The sequence below is a fragment of the Rhincodon typus genome, chromosome 14, assembly GCF_021869965.1.
Source record: "Rhincodon typus isolate 14 chromosome 14, sRhiTyp1.1, whole genome shotgun sequence".
Taxonomy (NCBI): Eukaryota; Metazoa; Chordata; class Chondrichthyes; order Orectolobiformes; family Rhincodontidae; genus Rhincodon; species Rhincodon typus.
Window position 1 is genome coordinate 20,052,206 of NC_063345.1, and position 13,989 is coordinate 20,066,194.

Consider the following 13,989-nt stretch of genomic DNA (forward strand, 5'->3'; position numbering starts at 1 on the left):
CTCTCTGCTCCTATGATGCTGCTTGGCCTGCTGTGTTCATTCAGCCCTGCACCTTGTTGTCTCAAGTACAACATGATAGTTTTGATTGAAAAATATAGGTGAGGGATTTAGAATCTATGGATCATACGCTATTCTATCAGAGAACTATGGTGGTCAGCATGAGAATTAATTCCTAGAGGTGCTGCCAGATACTCCTACATCAGCCTCCATCACTTTGGCCAGTCTGTCTATGCCAAACAATTTTCTTTTTTGCTCTCTATCGGTTTGTTTTTGTGATAGTCATGGTCATTTCTCCAAGTGATAACTATGAGAGCTGTTTCTGTAATCTCTTGCTTTCAGCATGGAAGTATTGTCATTCTGTTTCACCAACATAGAAACCCTATACTTGCTGGGACTGGTGAATGGAGAATTGCGTTTGTGTTTTTGCATTGCTTCAACTGTACCCATGAATCTTGGCCCCATAGGCTTTTCTTTCTTGCATGTACAGTGAGGTGACTTTGTGCACTGAAGGGGAACATTTCCATTTTCCTGGCTGATATCTATTCCATCATGATAGATGTTTCAGTGCTTCTCAGTGAATTTCCAACCAAAGAACCTGGTTTGATTCCCTGGAGTTTATAAAGTCAATAGGTAATTAATTTGCAGTTTTCAAAATTGAAAGGGGGCCATATAGAGTGGATAGAGAGAAATTATTTCTGTTGGTTGGTGAATCTAGGACTTGGAAGCACTGTCTAAGAATTAGAGGCAGATCTTTCAGGAATTAAATTAGGAAAGAGTTCTATGTGCAAAGAGTTGTAGAAATTTGGAACCCTTCTCCATCAAACTCAAGTGATGTTAAGTCATTTGTAAGTTTTAGATGTGAGATCAATAGATTTTTGTCACAGTGTGGGTCATAGTCAAGTTAGGTCACAGATGATCACACTGAATATCAGAACAGGCTTGAAGTTGCTATATCTTGTGCTTTAAACCAATCTAGGTACTTGCACATAGATATTTTATCTCAGGCTGTGGGTGTCTGCATGAGTACTGTCTCTGAGGCTGCTTGCTCTTCCTAATTCCATTTAATGCTCTTCGCCTTTTTATGTACTGCAACACTTCTTTATTTACATCCAAAGGTTATAAAATGCCACTCTTTAGTGCAGGGACCAAGACCTTTCAGTTCGCATGCTCTATCTAACCTGGCAACCTTTCCCTCACTGATGTCAAAGTCATGTGATCAGTTATAGGATTACATGACTTACAGAAATCTCTTTTTAGTACAAGGGGCTAAATGGTCTTCTATCCCTATGTTCTTAATCATACCTTACTTTGCTTGTTAGATGACTACATTATGCTATTCACATCTGCTTTCACTATTTCACAAAAACTCACAAACAGTGGGCAAAAGACACTTGAAAGAACCAAACATTCCCGCTGCTCTTCAATTGGTTGCGATATTTGTGCATTAAATGTGCTGATATCCAACACCCGGAAACTTAAATCCAATTGACTTATTGGTGATGCTTTGCTATCTACAAGTTGATAAAGTACGCTAATTTCTTTCAGCAGTTAGTCCATGGGGATTGTTATTGAACCTTTATTTGACTTGCAAATTTTCTTTTTTTTAGCATAAAGGAAAATACATTCCTTGTGAGGTATGCACTTGTCAAAAACAATTAAATCTGTGCTTAGAATTAATCTTGAAAACTAAATAAAACCTCTGAACTTTAAACTCTCCAAATAGAAAACGTACAAAGTCATTCTAATACCTTCAACATAGCTTATGCCTTTAGTCTAAATGTGGTTTCATTTTTAAATTTGAGAAACTAGTATTTTACATTCAGGTTATGAATGCTAACTTTGTTAGTTTTATGAACATTTTATTTTGAGCTTCAGTGACCTCATATTGAAATGGGATCTTTGTCCCAGAGCAGCCCTCAATAACAGTGAATTTTGTCCTAAACTAAGCTTTGCAATGGCTTGATGACCAAGTTCATTGTATAACCTATGCATTTCACTTTGGAGATATGCATGTCGAATATGCTGCAGTTCATTCCAAATAAATACATATTGAATTAAAACATGGAATTCCAAGATAGCAAACCACTTCTCATTCATTCCTATTGTATAGAATTCTTGTTCCAAGAAAAATATTTAAGCACAAAATCTTAACTCAAGCATAAATTGTTGCCGAATTGTCCAACTTTTAATACTTCGTGTACTGAATGAAATCAGCACCAGACAAGTTCCACTGACATGCAAGAATATATTAAAACAGTCACTTCAATGTAAAATTTGTATCTAGTCAGTGTTTATCTTCAGTCAATTGTGGACTGATTAATTAGATTAATACAAAGATTTGGAAATAGGTTATTTTTATCCCCTCTTCAATTTGAAATGAACAATGAATGTACCTAAAGCACTTGAATTATGACAGTTCATAATGGATAGTTATACTAGTTCATCTGTTATCAACCAGCATTAGTACATCTTCTGCTCCATCTAATCGAAGCTTGCTAAATCAAGCCCCTACGGTAAAGGTCCTAATATGGAATCATAGAATCATTCTGTACAGAAGAGACCCTTCAGCACATTAAGTGTCCACGAACAAATGCTATTCTAAAGCTACACTAGGGTGCAAATATCTATTCTCTTTACATCGCTTCCTAAAAGTATATCATAATTAAATTTGCTTCGCAGGAAACACTGGAAGAAAACGTATAATTCACAGATAGCCTTCCAGAGTAGCAAATCTTTCTCAGATTCATGCTATTGGAAGCTGAAGTATTCTCTGTTCACTTTGATGAAATTAACTGTAGAAGAAATGATGAAAAATTGTAATATATTGCAAAGGCACTATTTTTATTGCTCAGTGTATAGAAAACCTACATTAATTATTTCCTTAATAAAAACCGAAAGAACTGCGAATGCTGTAAATCAGGAACAAAAACAAAGTTGCTGGAAAAGCTCAGCAAGTCTGGCAGCATCTGTGAAGGAAAAAACAGAGTTAACGTTTCGGGTCCGGTGACCCTTCCTCAGAATTATTTCCTTGATGATGTGTAACAATTTGTGGCATTCTGTCCTGACCAAAATGAAAAATTGCACAGGTATGTCATGTCACAAAATTATCTTGATTATAAAGCATAAGAAACAATAAATTAATAATATATACATTTATAAATTAATTATAAATTGAAGTAAATTATAAAAAGTAGTTACAATTATCACCTCATCAACCATCAGCAAAACGATCGATAGTATTTTTTACAGTTCTTTCAAATGGCAAAATCCTGCTTATTCCTGCTCAGTTTGGGTTCTGTCAAACCACTCGAATACAGACCTCTAAACATCCTTGGTCCAGTTGTGGACAAAAGAGCTGAGTTCCAAAGATAAGGTGAGAGTGACTGCCCGTGTTAGATTGAAATCTATTAGAATCCAGGAGACGATTTCAACTGGCTGTTGTTGTACTGGGCACAAACAGTGATTATTATGATTAGTGAAGGCCGTTCACCTCAGTCTAGAAAATTGCTGAAATTGCAGCTTGTCAGAGTCCAACACCTTCAGCTGCTTCAATGCCTTTCCTTTCATCATGATGTCAGAAGTGGGAATGGTCACTATTGACTGCACAGAGTCTGCAGTACATCAGATAAGGAAGCTGCCTATGTCTGCGTGCAGTTGGAAGCGGACAATATTCAAGCTTAGGCTAATTAGTGGCAAGAAACATTCACACCACGTGAGATCCAGGAAATGTCTAGCTACAGGAAAAGAGAGTTGAACCACCTCCCCTTAATGTTCATTAGCATTATCTTCATTGAATCCATACAGTGTGGAAACAGGCCCTTTGGCCCAACAAGTCCACACCATCCCTCCAAAGAACATCCCACCCAGACCCATTCCCCATGTCTAACCCGCCTAACCTAGACATCCCTGGACACTATGGGCAATTTAACATAGTGAATCTACCTACCCTGCACATCTTTGGACTGTGGGAGAAAAGTGGAGCACCCAGAGGAAACCCATGCAGACATGGAGAAGAATATGCAAACTTCACACAGACAGTCACCCAAGGCTGGGATTGAACCCAGGTCCCTGGTGCTGTGAGGTAGCAGTGCTAGTCACTGAGCCACTGTGCCACCCCAGTATTCTGGGTCAGCAAAGAACAAAAATGTAACTGAGCAGTCACGTAAATGCCATAGCTACACAATAGGTTAGAAGTTCTGAATTCTGAATTCTGAAAGTAATTCACATCCTGACTCCCTAAAACCTTCCCACAATTTAAAGGCCAAAATTTGGAGTGTGATTAGATATTCTCCAATGGCAAGGATGTTTGTAGATCTAACAACACTCAAACGTTTGATACCATCTGGGACAAAGCAGGTCATCCTTCATCCCCTTAACTATTCACTTCTTCCATTACTGGCAATTTAAAATGGACCTGAGAGGCAACTTTTTCATACCAAGGATGGTGCATATGTGGAATGAACTGCCAAAGTGATAGATACAGGTACAGTTATAACATTTAATAGGCATTTGAACAAGTACATGAGTAGGCAAGATTTAAAGGGATATAGGCCAAACATAGGCAAAAGATTAGTTTGCTAAACTTGGTTGGCATGGACGATTTGGACAGAAGGGTCTGTTTCCATGCTATATGACTCTATGACTCTATAGGTGTCTACAAAAAGCACTGCAGAACTCTACAAGGCCATTTTTACAGCATTTTGCAAACCCATGGTTTCTATTGCACAGAAAGACAAGGGCAAGGGAACACCATCACTTCTAAATTCCCCTCCAAGTCACATACATTCCTGACTTTCAAATATATTGCTGCTCCTTCATTGTTGCTGGGTGAAAATCCTGGGGTTCCCTACTGAACAACGATATAAGTGCCCTTACACCAAGTAGATTCCAGGACTTTAAGAAAGCAGCTTGCCACCCCGTCCCAATGGCTATTAGGGTGGACAACAAATGCTGGTCAAACCAGTGACGGCCACATCCCATGGCAAATTAAAACAAATTGTCTCTCACATCAGAATTCAATGATGGTTGTTCCGGAAATTAAACACTACTTCCCTTAAGGTGGATTAGCAGTGGGATATTCCTTGCTTGATGATTGTGCAAGAGTCCTGACTAAATTTTGAACAAAAGAAGAGGATAATTTTAACCCAACCTTATCTCTGGCAGGACAAAGTCAAGCATCTGATTAATATAGTCCACCTAACTTACCAGACATGGAAAGGCAAATAGGTTCAATTTTAAGTGTGAACAATTGAGACAAGAGGAACCAACAGAGACAGCAGAATTTTCAAACACACGTGACTCATACCAATGGTGGCAATAGGAATCAAATATAATTTTAGCTTGATGGGGGTGAGTGAGAATCAGCAGTGAGTTCTTTATTAACCGAAGATGCTGAGACAAGAGGCGAGGGCCAGAAGAGGCTGATGTCAGATTATTTTACTCTAGAAAACTTACCTTGCAGAGCCACAGATCTCCTGTGATTGATTACCTGGTCTTGGCAGCCTCCTGTATGTATGGCTTTCACCAATTTATTACTGGCTTTGCAGCCAGAATGGGTCGAATGTTAGCTGGAAGAATTTGAATGAGGTTGAGGAATTAAAACCGCAGTCCAAATTCTGCAACAGCGTGTGACTCACCTGCCCAAAGCTGGCCAGGACTTCAATCTCCTTAAGAGTGGGGCAACTGGTCCAAATCCTGTAAGGTTTTCTTACGACTACCTCAAAAAACATGGTATTTCTTTCTGAATCATACCGTTGTCATACATTTTAAAAATCAAACATTTAATGTGAAGTTGCAGATTTATCCTTATACACAGCATGTTGGATATTGGGGAATGAAAAATTCCTGGACAATATCAATGAAAAACATGGCTGCAGAATAAAGTGGCCTTGGTTCTCACCAACAATTTGTCTCAGTGTCTTTTAAAAGAAACTTGCTGTTCAATTCTATCTAGTTCTGATGGAAGGTAAAATCTTGAAGTGTAATATGTGCTTTTTTCCACAGATGTGCCTGGAACCGCTGTTGTTTTCCAACTTTTTACTTGTCTTTTCTCTGTTCTCTGGTATCACTGTGGTATTTTTGCCACCCCCATACCTCTCATTCCTACCTGAGTGGATCTGATGCCTTTAGCACCAATTATTGTCAAATGAGAGGTGTGTTTGTTCTGTGTGCACCAATTACAATCTAACAGACTGTTCAAAGTGATTGTCTTTGGGATTCTTACAGGCAAGAAATGGAATAGAATCAGCCTTCACCCCACTATTCAGAATTACTGTCAAATTCAGATTCCAAGGATGAAATGACAGGGTATTAGACACTACAGCAGCCAAATTTTCCATTATGTTACCTAATGTTTAAACCTCTGGTGCTCAATGCACATCCAACCTACATCCTCATGCTGGCTCTGACCCAGTAGGCAATACAGTCACTTTTGAGTCAAAAAGTTGTAGGTTCAAGCCTTACTTGAGCTTGGAAGTGCATGCTGATAATTCAGTTCAGTTTTGCATTGTCAGAGATGGTAGGTTTTGGATAAGATGTTAGAATTGCAGCCTCTTCACTTGGATATAAAACACCTCATGGTACGCTTCCATGAAGAACTGTGGAGTACTCCTCACTCTCCTGATCAATATTTTCCCCTAAGTTATCATTTATAACAGATTTTTGAGTCATTATTGTGTTGCAGTTTGTGGTAGCCTGCAGGAAGTAAATTGGCTGCAGCATTTCTGATGTTACAACGCTGACTACACTTCAGAAAATACTTGGTTGTAAAGCACATTGGGATGCCCTAAGGTGGTGAAAGAAGTTATATAAATTCAAGACTTTCTTTTCTCTTGTCTTCATCCTCTAATTTTCTAAAATGTGGAATGTTTTGAAGGTTTTGCAAGAAGTCTGGTGAGGTAATATATTGTCTTATTAATGATAGTAGCTGCAGGCTCAAATCATTTCAAGTAGAACTAATACTCAATTGACCCACAAGAAATGTCATTACAATTCACTTGAGTATTTATGCTCTTTTGATCTTTTTCAAGACAGCTTTATGGTTTGCTTATAAAGGCAGGAATGGAAATCATCCCACATTTAGAAGGTCTTTGATGACACACTTGTTCTAGTGGTTCTCTCAATTTGTCTTCCTCCCTGTATAACACAGCAAGAGGAGCACACCACTGCCAAAATCCAATTTATCATCTCTATGACTATACATTTCCTGTATAAGAATTACACTCCTTAGCACATGAAGAATTTTAACTGCAGGTTTTCAAAGTTTCAGTCTAACCATTTCAAATCCTATAATTACTGCCTCGTCCCTGATTTTTTTTAAAGAACAGAATTGACTCAACATTTAAAGTTTTTATTCCTGCTATTACCCTACCATCATTGAACGGCAAAAGCTGTTTTAACTGTCGATATAGACGATTGGCAATAGTAATTGCTGGTATATTAATGGTGGCATAATCAATTCTAAATAATTTCAGACTTCCTGCATTGAACCCCCACTAATGTACAGATCTTTCCCTAAGTAAGGCAATTCCTCTTCATTCGCTACAAAAGCAGCAGAGGTATGATAGATGCATTTATGACACACAATACAACCTACAATGTACATTCTTTCCTGTTGACATGCCATATATCAATGCAGCACAGCATGAGGAAGGCTGTTATGTTTTTTCCCCAAGGCTCTGAGAACACTAAAGCTAAATGTTGCAACAGGCCCTTTGTGGGATGTAATGAAAATCCTCTCCTTCCACTTTTTACATCTGCTGCAAGTTTTTATGACCAGTTTGTGATTCCTGCCCAGTACAGCCATGAACTTTGCTGCCCCATGTGCTTGCCTCATCTGGTTTTCATTGAAACCTCCCACTTGTAACTGCTCCTTTATAATGATAGTTTTCTATGAATCTATAAAACCATACCAAAAACATTGTTACTTAATATTTTCCCACAAGCTTAATTTATGCTTGGAAACTTAGCTCCCATGTCAAGTTGCTTAGCATGAGATACAAGGTATAAATGACTTTTCTGGGCTACTGACCAGACAGACACCTGCTACTCACCGTAAACCAGTAACTTTCTTTCTATCATAATAGTTTTGGAACTGGCTCATTCCCTGTCTACTTACAAGGTCAAGCATTAAAGCTCTATTATTTTAGGATTTTTCTTGAAGATTTTTATGGAAATTGCTAATTAGGAAAAAATATACTTGAGAGACAAAATTGCAACACTAGTTTTAATATAGTTTGTTTGTTTGTAACAGTTAACAATAGTACTGGGGCTGCAAGACTTGTGTGGTCAATATACAGTCATATATTTCTACAACAGTGGGTTGGGAGTTGGGAATTGGGAACAACTTTGTCAATCTTACATTAAGTTGTATCTTCACATTCCAATGTATATGCTGCAAATACTGGTTTTTACCTTGTGATACATAGAATATTTGCAGACAGAAAGACAGATGGATTCGATGCCAAAGTTACTATAGATGTTACTAGTAACAATCTTTTTGCAATTGCTGGAACGAGCTAAATAGGAACTACTGAACAAACACTATATTGGTTTATTGGCATAAGGTATAATGTTGTTAGTTTTTAGTCACTAGGATGTTGTTGCCAATGCAATTCAAATTTTTAGATGGCAGAATAAGAGAAATTATTAACTCATCTAATGTAGAAGAATATACAATGAGTTAAATGCCAACTCTATGATTCAGAAAGAGTGAAATAAAGTGGAGCCAGGTGTGGCACCAAACATACATGGGTTCTGTGCTGAATTGTTTTGAAATATGAGGAGATAATCTTGATGATCATTGTGAAAAATACATAATATTTTTGTTTTCTATATTTGACTTGATGGTTGTCCCTTTAAATTAAGTCACAAGACAAAAATAATCTATCTGGCTAGGGGGAGTGGGTAGAATTGTGATATGATCCGCATTGGGATTTAGGGCAGAAATTAGAAACTCTGAGATTCAGCCCCTCATAACCTGCAGTGACTAGAGGGGAGTAGGACATGGGTGCTTGAAGCACCCCTTTTATGTTGGAATTCAGTTATGATGATGTTTCTGTGACGTTCTCTATTTGTCCAGCAATCACACCGAGCTTGCCCCAGCAAGCTGAACAGAAGCGATGTAGTTGAGACATAGACTTTTGAAAGAGCATAATTGCAAACCCTCACATCCTGAGGTGAAGGCTAAAAACTTTTCTGTAAATTCTTTTCAGCCATTGTGGTTTCACTGAGGAACGAGGCAAGGCATTCATGGACACATTTTGGGTTATCAGAGTGATAATCTTCCCTTTCTTCCATTGATACGGTTTGTCTACTTTCCTGATCCACACTTCAAAAGTGCTGGAGGTCAGCAGTTTTGTTAGCATCATACTGCAAGGATAGTGTCTTGACATTTGCGTAACAAAGTGGCTTCTTGGAATTTCCAATCTGTAGAAGCAGCAGCTTTTTTGACGCCATCCAAATTGGGACAGACCATGGCGGTGACATTTTCCCTTTTTCACTTTCCATCATTACACATTTTGTCTTTAAACATTAAAGGGTGGTCTGGTAAAAGGTGGCAAGCCAGTCAGGTTTTAAATGTTTCTTTGTGCACCCTCGTTCAGGACATGGCAAGGACAAGTTTGCAGCCAGCACTGCAGGTGAGTCCAACGCTGTGCTAACCCTGCTAACTCTGGTTGACGCAGTTCTTTGACAAGCCTGCATGAGTTCTGCTAATCCAGAAACACCACTGGGAACTTGGGCTGATCACTGGCGTCATTCGATTGGATTTCTTATTCTATTGGAGGGAACGCTGAGAACGCGGGCAACCTGACGACAGCTGGAGCCTTAGGTTAACCGAAATTTGACTGAATGCAATTTCACTACAGTTAAATTATTATCAGAACAGATGAACTTCTTTAGAGAATTTATCAGTCCTAATGCAACGAGCAGCAAAAGAAATCCATGGGGTAGAATTTTCTGGGCCCAGCCTGAGCTCTTCAAAGGGTGGGTATGGGAACTTAATTGGGCGGGTAGTATAAACTCAGCTCCCCCCACCCCGCATGGACGGAATTTCACATTGGGCCCAGGATCCCGTACTTCCCCCGGGAACCTGTGCCCCACAGCCTAAGGTGCTTCTAGAATTTTAATTTTGTGTCTTTTAAAGGTGTGAAACGACGCGCCCTGTACAGACTGCTGCACAGCATCCACTTCTTCTCCTTTGTCCACTGCCCAGATATGCCTTGGCGTGCTCATTTGCCACTAGGCGGCAGGGATCCCCAATGGAGGGCTCCCTACGCGGGAGTCCTCCCTCTTTCCCTCGGGGATCTGGGGTGAAGGATGTTGCACACAGCAATCCCCTGTAACAGTAGATTGCGGTGGTTCAGGGACTCCCAGCCCAGCTGTGTGTTTTGTGGCGCTGTAGATTCAGTGGACCATGTATAGATTAGGTGTGGGCACTTGCACTCCCTTTTCAGTTATCTTAAAGGCCTCTTTTTGTGTTTTTGGCCACACTTCAGCCCCACTCTCCTGATCCTTGGCACCTGGTACGGAGGGGTGCGGGTAGGTCGGAGGATCTCCTCGTGGGTCCGCTCCTGGGCCTGGCCAAGCTGGTCATTAATAGGGCCAGGCAATGGGCTGTGGAGGAGGTCATTGTGGCTGACTGTCTGCCTCTTTTCCTTGGTTACATTCATGTCTGGGTGTCCCTGGAAAAGGAGCATACAGTGTACCTTCGAGGTGATGCATTTTGGAGGATTAAATTTAGGTGTGAATCATACTGTTAATGTCAGAACCCTTAGGAACATTCACATACAGACAGATCTGGGTGTGCAGGTCCACAGTTCCCTAAAAGTGGCAACACAGTTGGCCAAGGTGATTAAGAAGGCATTTGGCATGCTTGCCTACATCGGCCAGGGCACGGAGTACAAAGTTGGCAAACCATGTGGCAGCTATACAAAACTCTTGTTAGGCCGCATTTGGAGTATTGCGTGCAGTTTTGGTCACCACACTACCAGAAGGATGTGGAAGCTTTGGTGAGAGTGCAGAGAGGGTTCACCAGGACATTGCCTGGTCTCAAGGGCGTTGGCTATGAGGAAAGGTTAAAAAGACTAGGATTGTTTTCACTGGAAATATGGCGGCTGAGAAGAAACCTGATAGAGGTCTACAAAATTATGGGAGGCATAGACAGGGTGGATAGTCAGAGGCTTTTCCCCAAGGTTGAAGTTTCAATTACAAGGGGTCACAGGTTCAATGTGAGAGGGCAAAAGTTTAAGGGAAATGTGTGAGGGAAGTTTTTCACGCGGAGATTGGTAGGAGCCTGGAATGCACTACCAGATGAGGTGATGGAAGCGGGCATGTTGGCAACAGTTAGGACGCATCTGGATGGGGAGGGAATAGGTGGATATGGACCACATAAGGGCAGAAGGTTTATTTTTCAGTTTAGTCAGGTGATGATGATTAGCACAGGCTTGGAGGGCCGAAGGGCCTGTTCCTGAGCTGTACTTTTCTTTTGTTTTGTTCTATGAATACTCCTGATATGTTTCAGGAGATGGGCACCGTGGGGTGCGGAGTGTTTTATCTCCCCCTCCTCTTCACCTTTTTTGTTCACAAAGACATTGCCCCCAGGGGCTCTGCTTGCTACTGGCTCCTTAGTCACGTCGGTGCCTTTCCTGGTGGTCATATGGTCGTAAAGTTATTTGCACACCTGGTGTTTTTAACTGTGTCTAACACCGGCACATGCACAACAATCATATAATAGAATCCCTACAGTGTGAAAGCAGGCCATTCAGCCCATCAAGTCCACACCAACCCTCAGCACAGCATCCCACCCAGACCCTGCATTTCCCACCTTAGATACCATGGGCAATTTAGCATGGCCAATCCACCTAACCTGCACATCTTTGGATTGTGGGAGGAAATCAGAGCACCTGGAGGAAACCCACACAGACACAGGGAGAATGCGCAAACTCCACACAGACAGTCGCCCGATGGTGGAATCGAACCTGGGTCCCTGGTGCTGTGAGGCAGCAGTGCTAACCACTGAGCCATCGTGGCACCATTTCCCCCACCCAACAAGGGTGCTGGGGGAAATAAGCATTGCTGCTAAAAAGCAGTAGCGTAGGGGTTTGCATTTTTTAAAAAAAATTCAGTTTCCAGTTGACGGGTTGAAGTTTTGTCATGATGTTCTCAGAAATTTTCTGATAGGTTGGGTTTCTGACCGCGAACCTGTTTTGTATTTATCAGCATATCATTAACAGGGATTAGTAGTGCAGGAACTACGTCGACAGGCACAATCCTGTTAAACAAATAAAAACAAACCTGACTGCATAAAGGATGCATATACATGGTGGGTTAGACCTTTTCCTTCAAGCTCCAGTGAGTACAAACTGCTTTCGTTATTTGGATCCTTCATAAACAAGGTATTTCCTTGCCCGAAAACTTAGTCTGAGTGGTGAAGCCTCTTCATGTTCATTATCTGATGAAAAGTGTCAGTCGTGTACAGTTTGGCTTTTTGCTGTTAAATGCTTGCAGTGTTAGCAATGAAACCTGACTGGGGTAACAAGCCTGTCCAAATGATACAGCTACATCAGCTGACACCATCAAACCTGACCTGGGCAGGTAAGTGGGGGTCCGCTCAAAAGGCCATCTTTTGTGGTTGTGTCCTTGTTCCTGTGGTGAAAACCATCATGAATGTGCATTCTGCTAATCATGATAAAAAGTCAGTGCTGACTGTTATAGCTGCTTCTGTGATTTTATGATGGTTTGAGATATAAAGAGAGGCTGGATAGGCTCGGACTTTTTCACTTGTGTGTAGAAAGTTGAGGAGTGACTTTATAAGGTTTATAAAATCCTGACGTGCATAGATAAGGTGAATGGAGGGTGTCCTTTCTCTAGGATGGGGGTTTCAAGATGATGGGGCATATTTTTAAGGTGAAAGCAGAAAAACTTTAAAAAAGACATGAGGAACGACTTTTTACATAGCGAGTGGTTTGTGGGTGAAATGAACTTCCAGAGAAAGCGGTGGATGTGGATACAGTTATAATGTTTAAAAGACATTCAGATAAGTGCATGAATAAGAAATATTTGGAAGGATATGGGCCAAGTGCAGGCAGGTGGAACTGGTTTCGTTTGGGATTATGGTCAGCATGGACCAGTTGGACTGGAGGGTCTGTTTCTGTGCTGTATTACTGTATGACTCAATGACTCTATGATTTACGTGTGAACACTGACAGATAATGAAATGCCGTACCAATGTGGTGTCAGTAGTGCTACATTGGTAGCTGCAATGAAGGGGCAGATATTGATGTAAATGAGGCATCTGATGGATATAATGTCTGCCACCTAACCTCCTTACAATGCTGACTCTTTGGAGTTCTTGTGGTGCAAAGGTAGGGTCAGGAGGGCCTGGGTTCAAGTGCCACTTGCTCTAGAGGTATGTCATACATGTTTGAACAAGTTGACTTAAAACCATCTACGATGTTAACTTCCACTTAAGAGCATGAAGCATGGAGTAGACATTAGTACTTATATACTTGTCATTGCAGAAAAGATGATTTAATCTCCTGCAGCTCTGGAGCTAGGTCCTATTGAGCCACACATGGGCACTGATCTCCATAGCCTCCACTATCTAGTTGCCCTCCACAGGTTGAGTGATGCTCGTGGGTTATAAAGAGGGAAATGCTGTCTGGATGTCTTTTAAATAAGGTGCCTGGATGTTACAAAGAAAGAACAAAGAACAATACAGCACAGGAACAGGCCCTTCAGCCTTCCAAGCCTACACCGACACATTTTGCCCTTCCATACAAAAATCCGTATCCCTCTATTCCCTTCCTGTTCATGTCTTTGTCCAGGTGTTTCTTGAATGCTGCTATTGTGTCTGCTTCCACCACCTCCTCTGGCAGTGCGTTCCAGGCACTCAACACCCTTTGTGTGAAAAGTTTGCCTCGTACATCTCTTTTAAACTTCCCCCTCTACACCTGTACCTTGAACCCATGTCCCCTAGAAATTGACCCC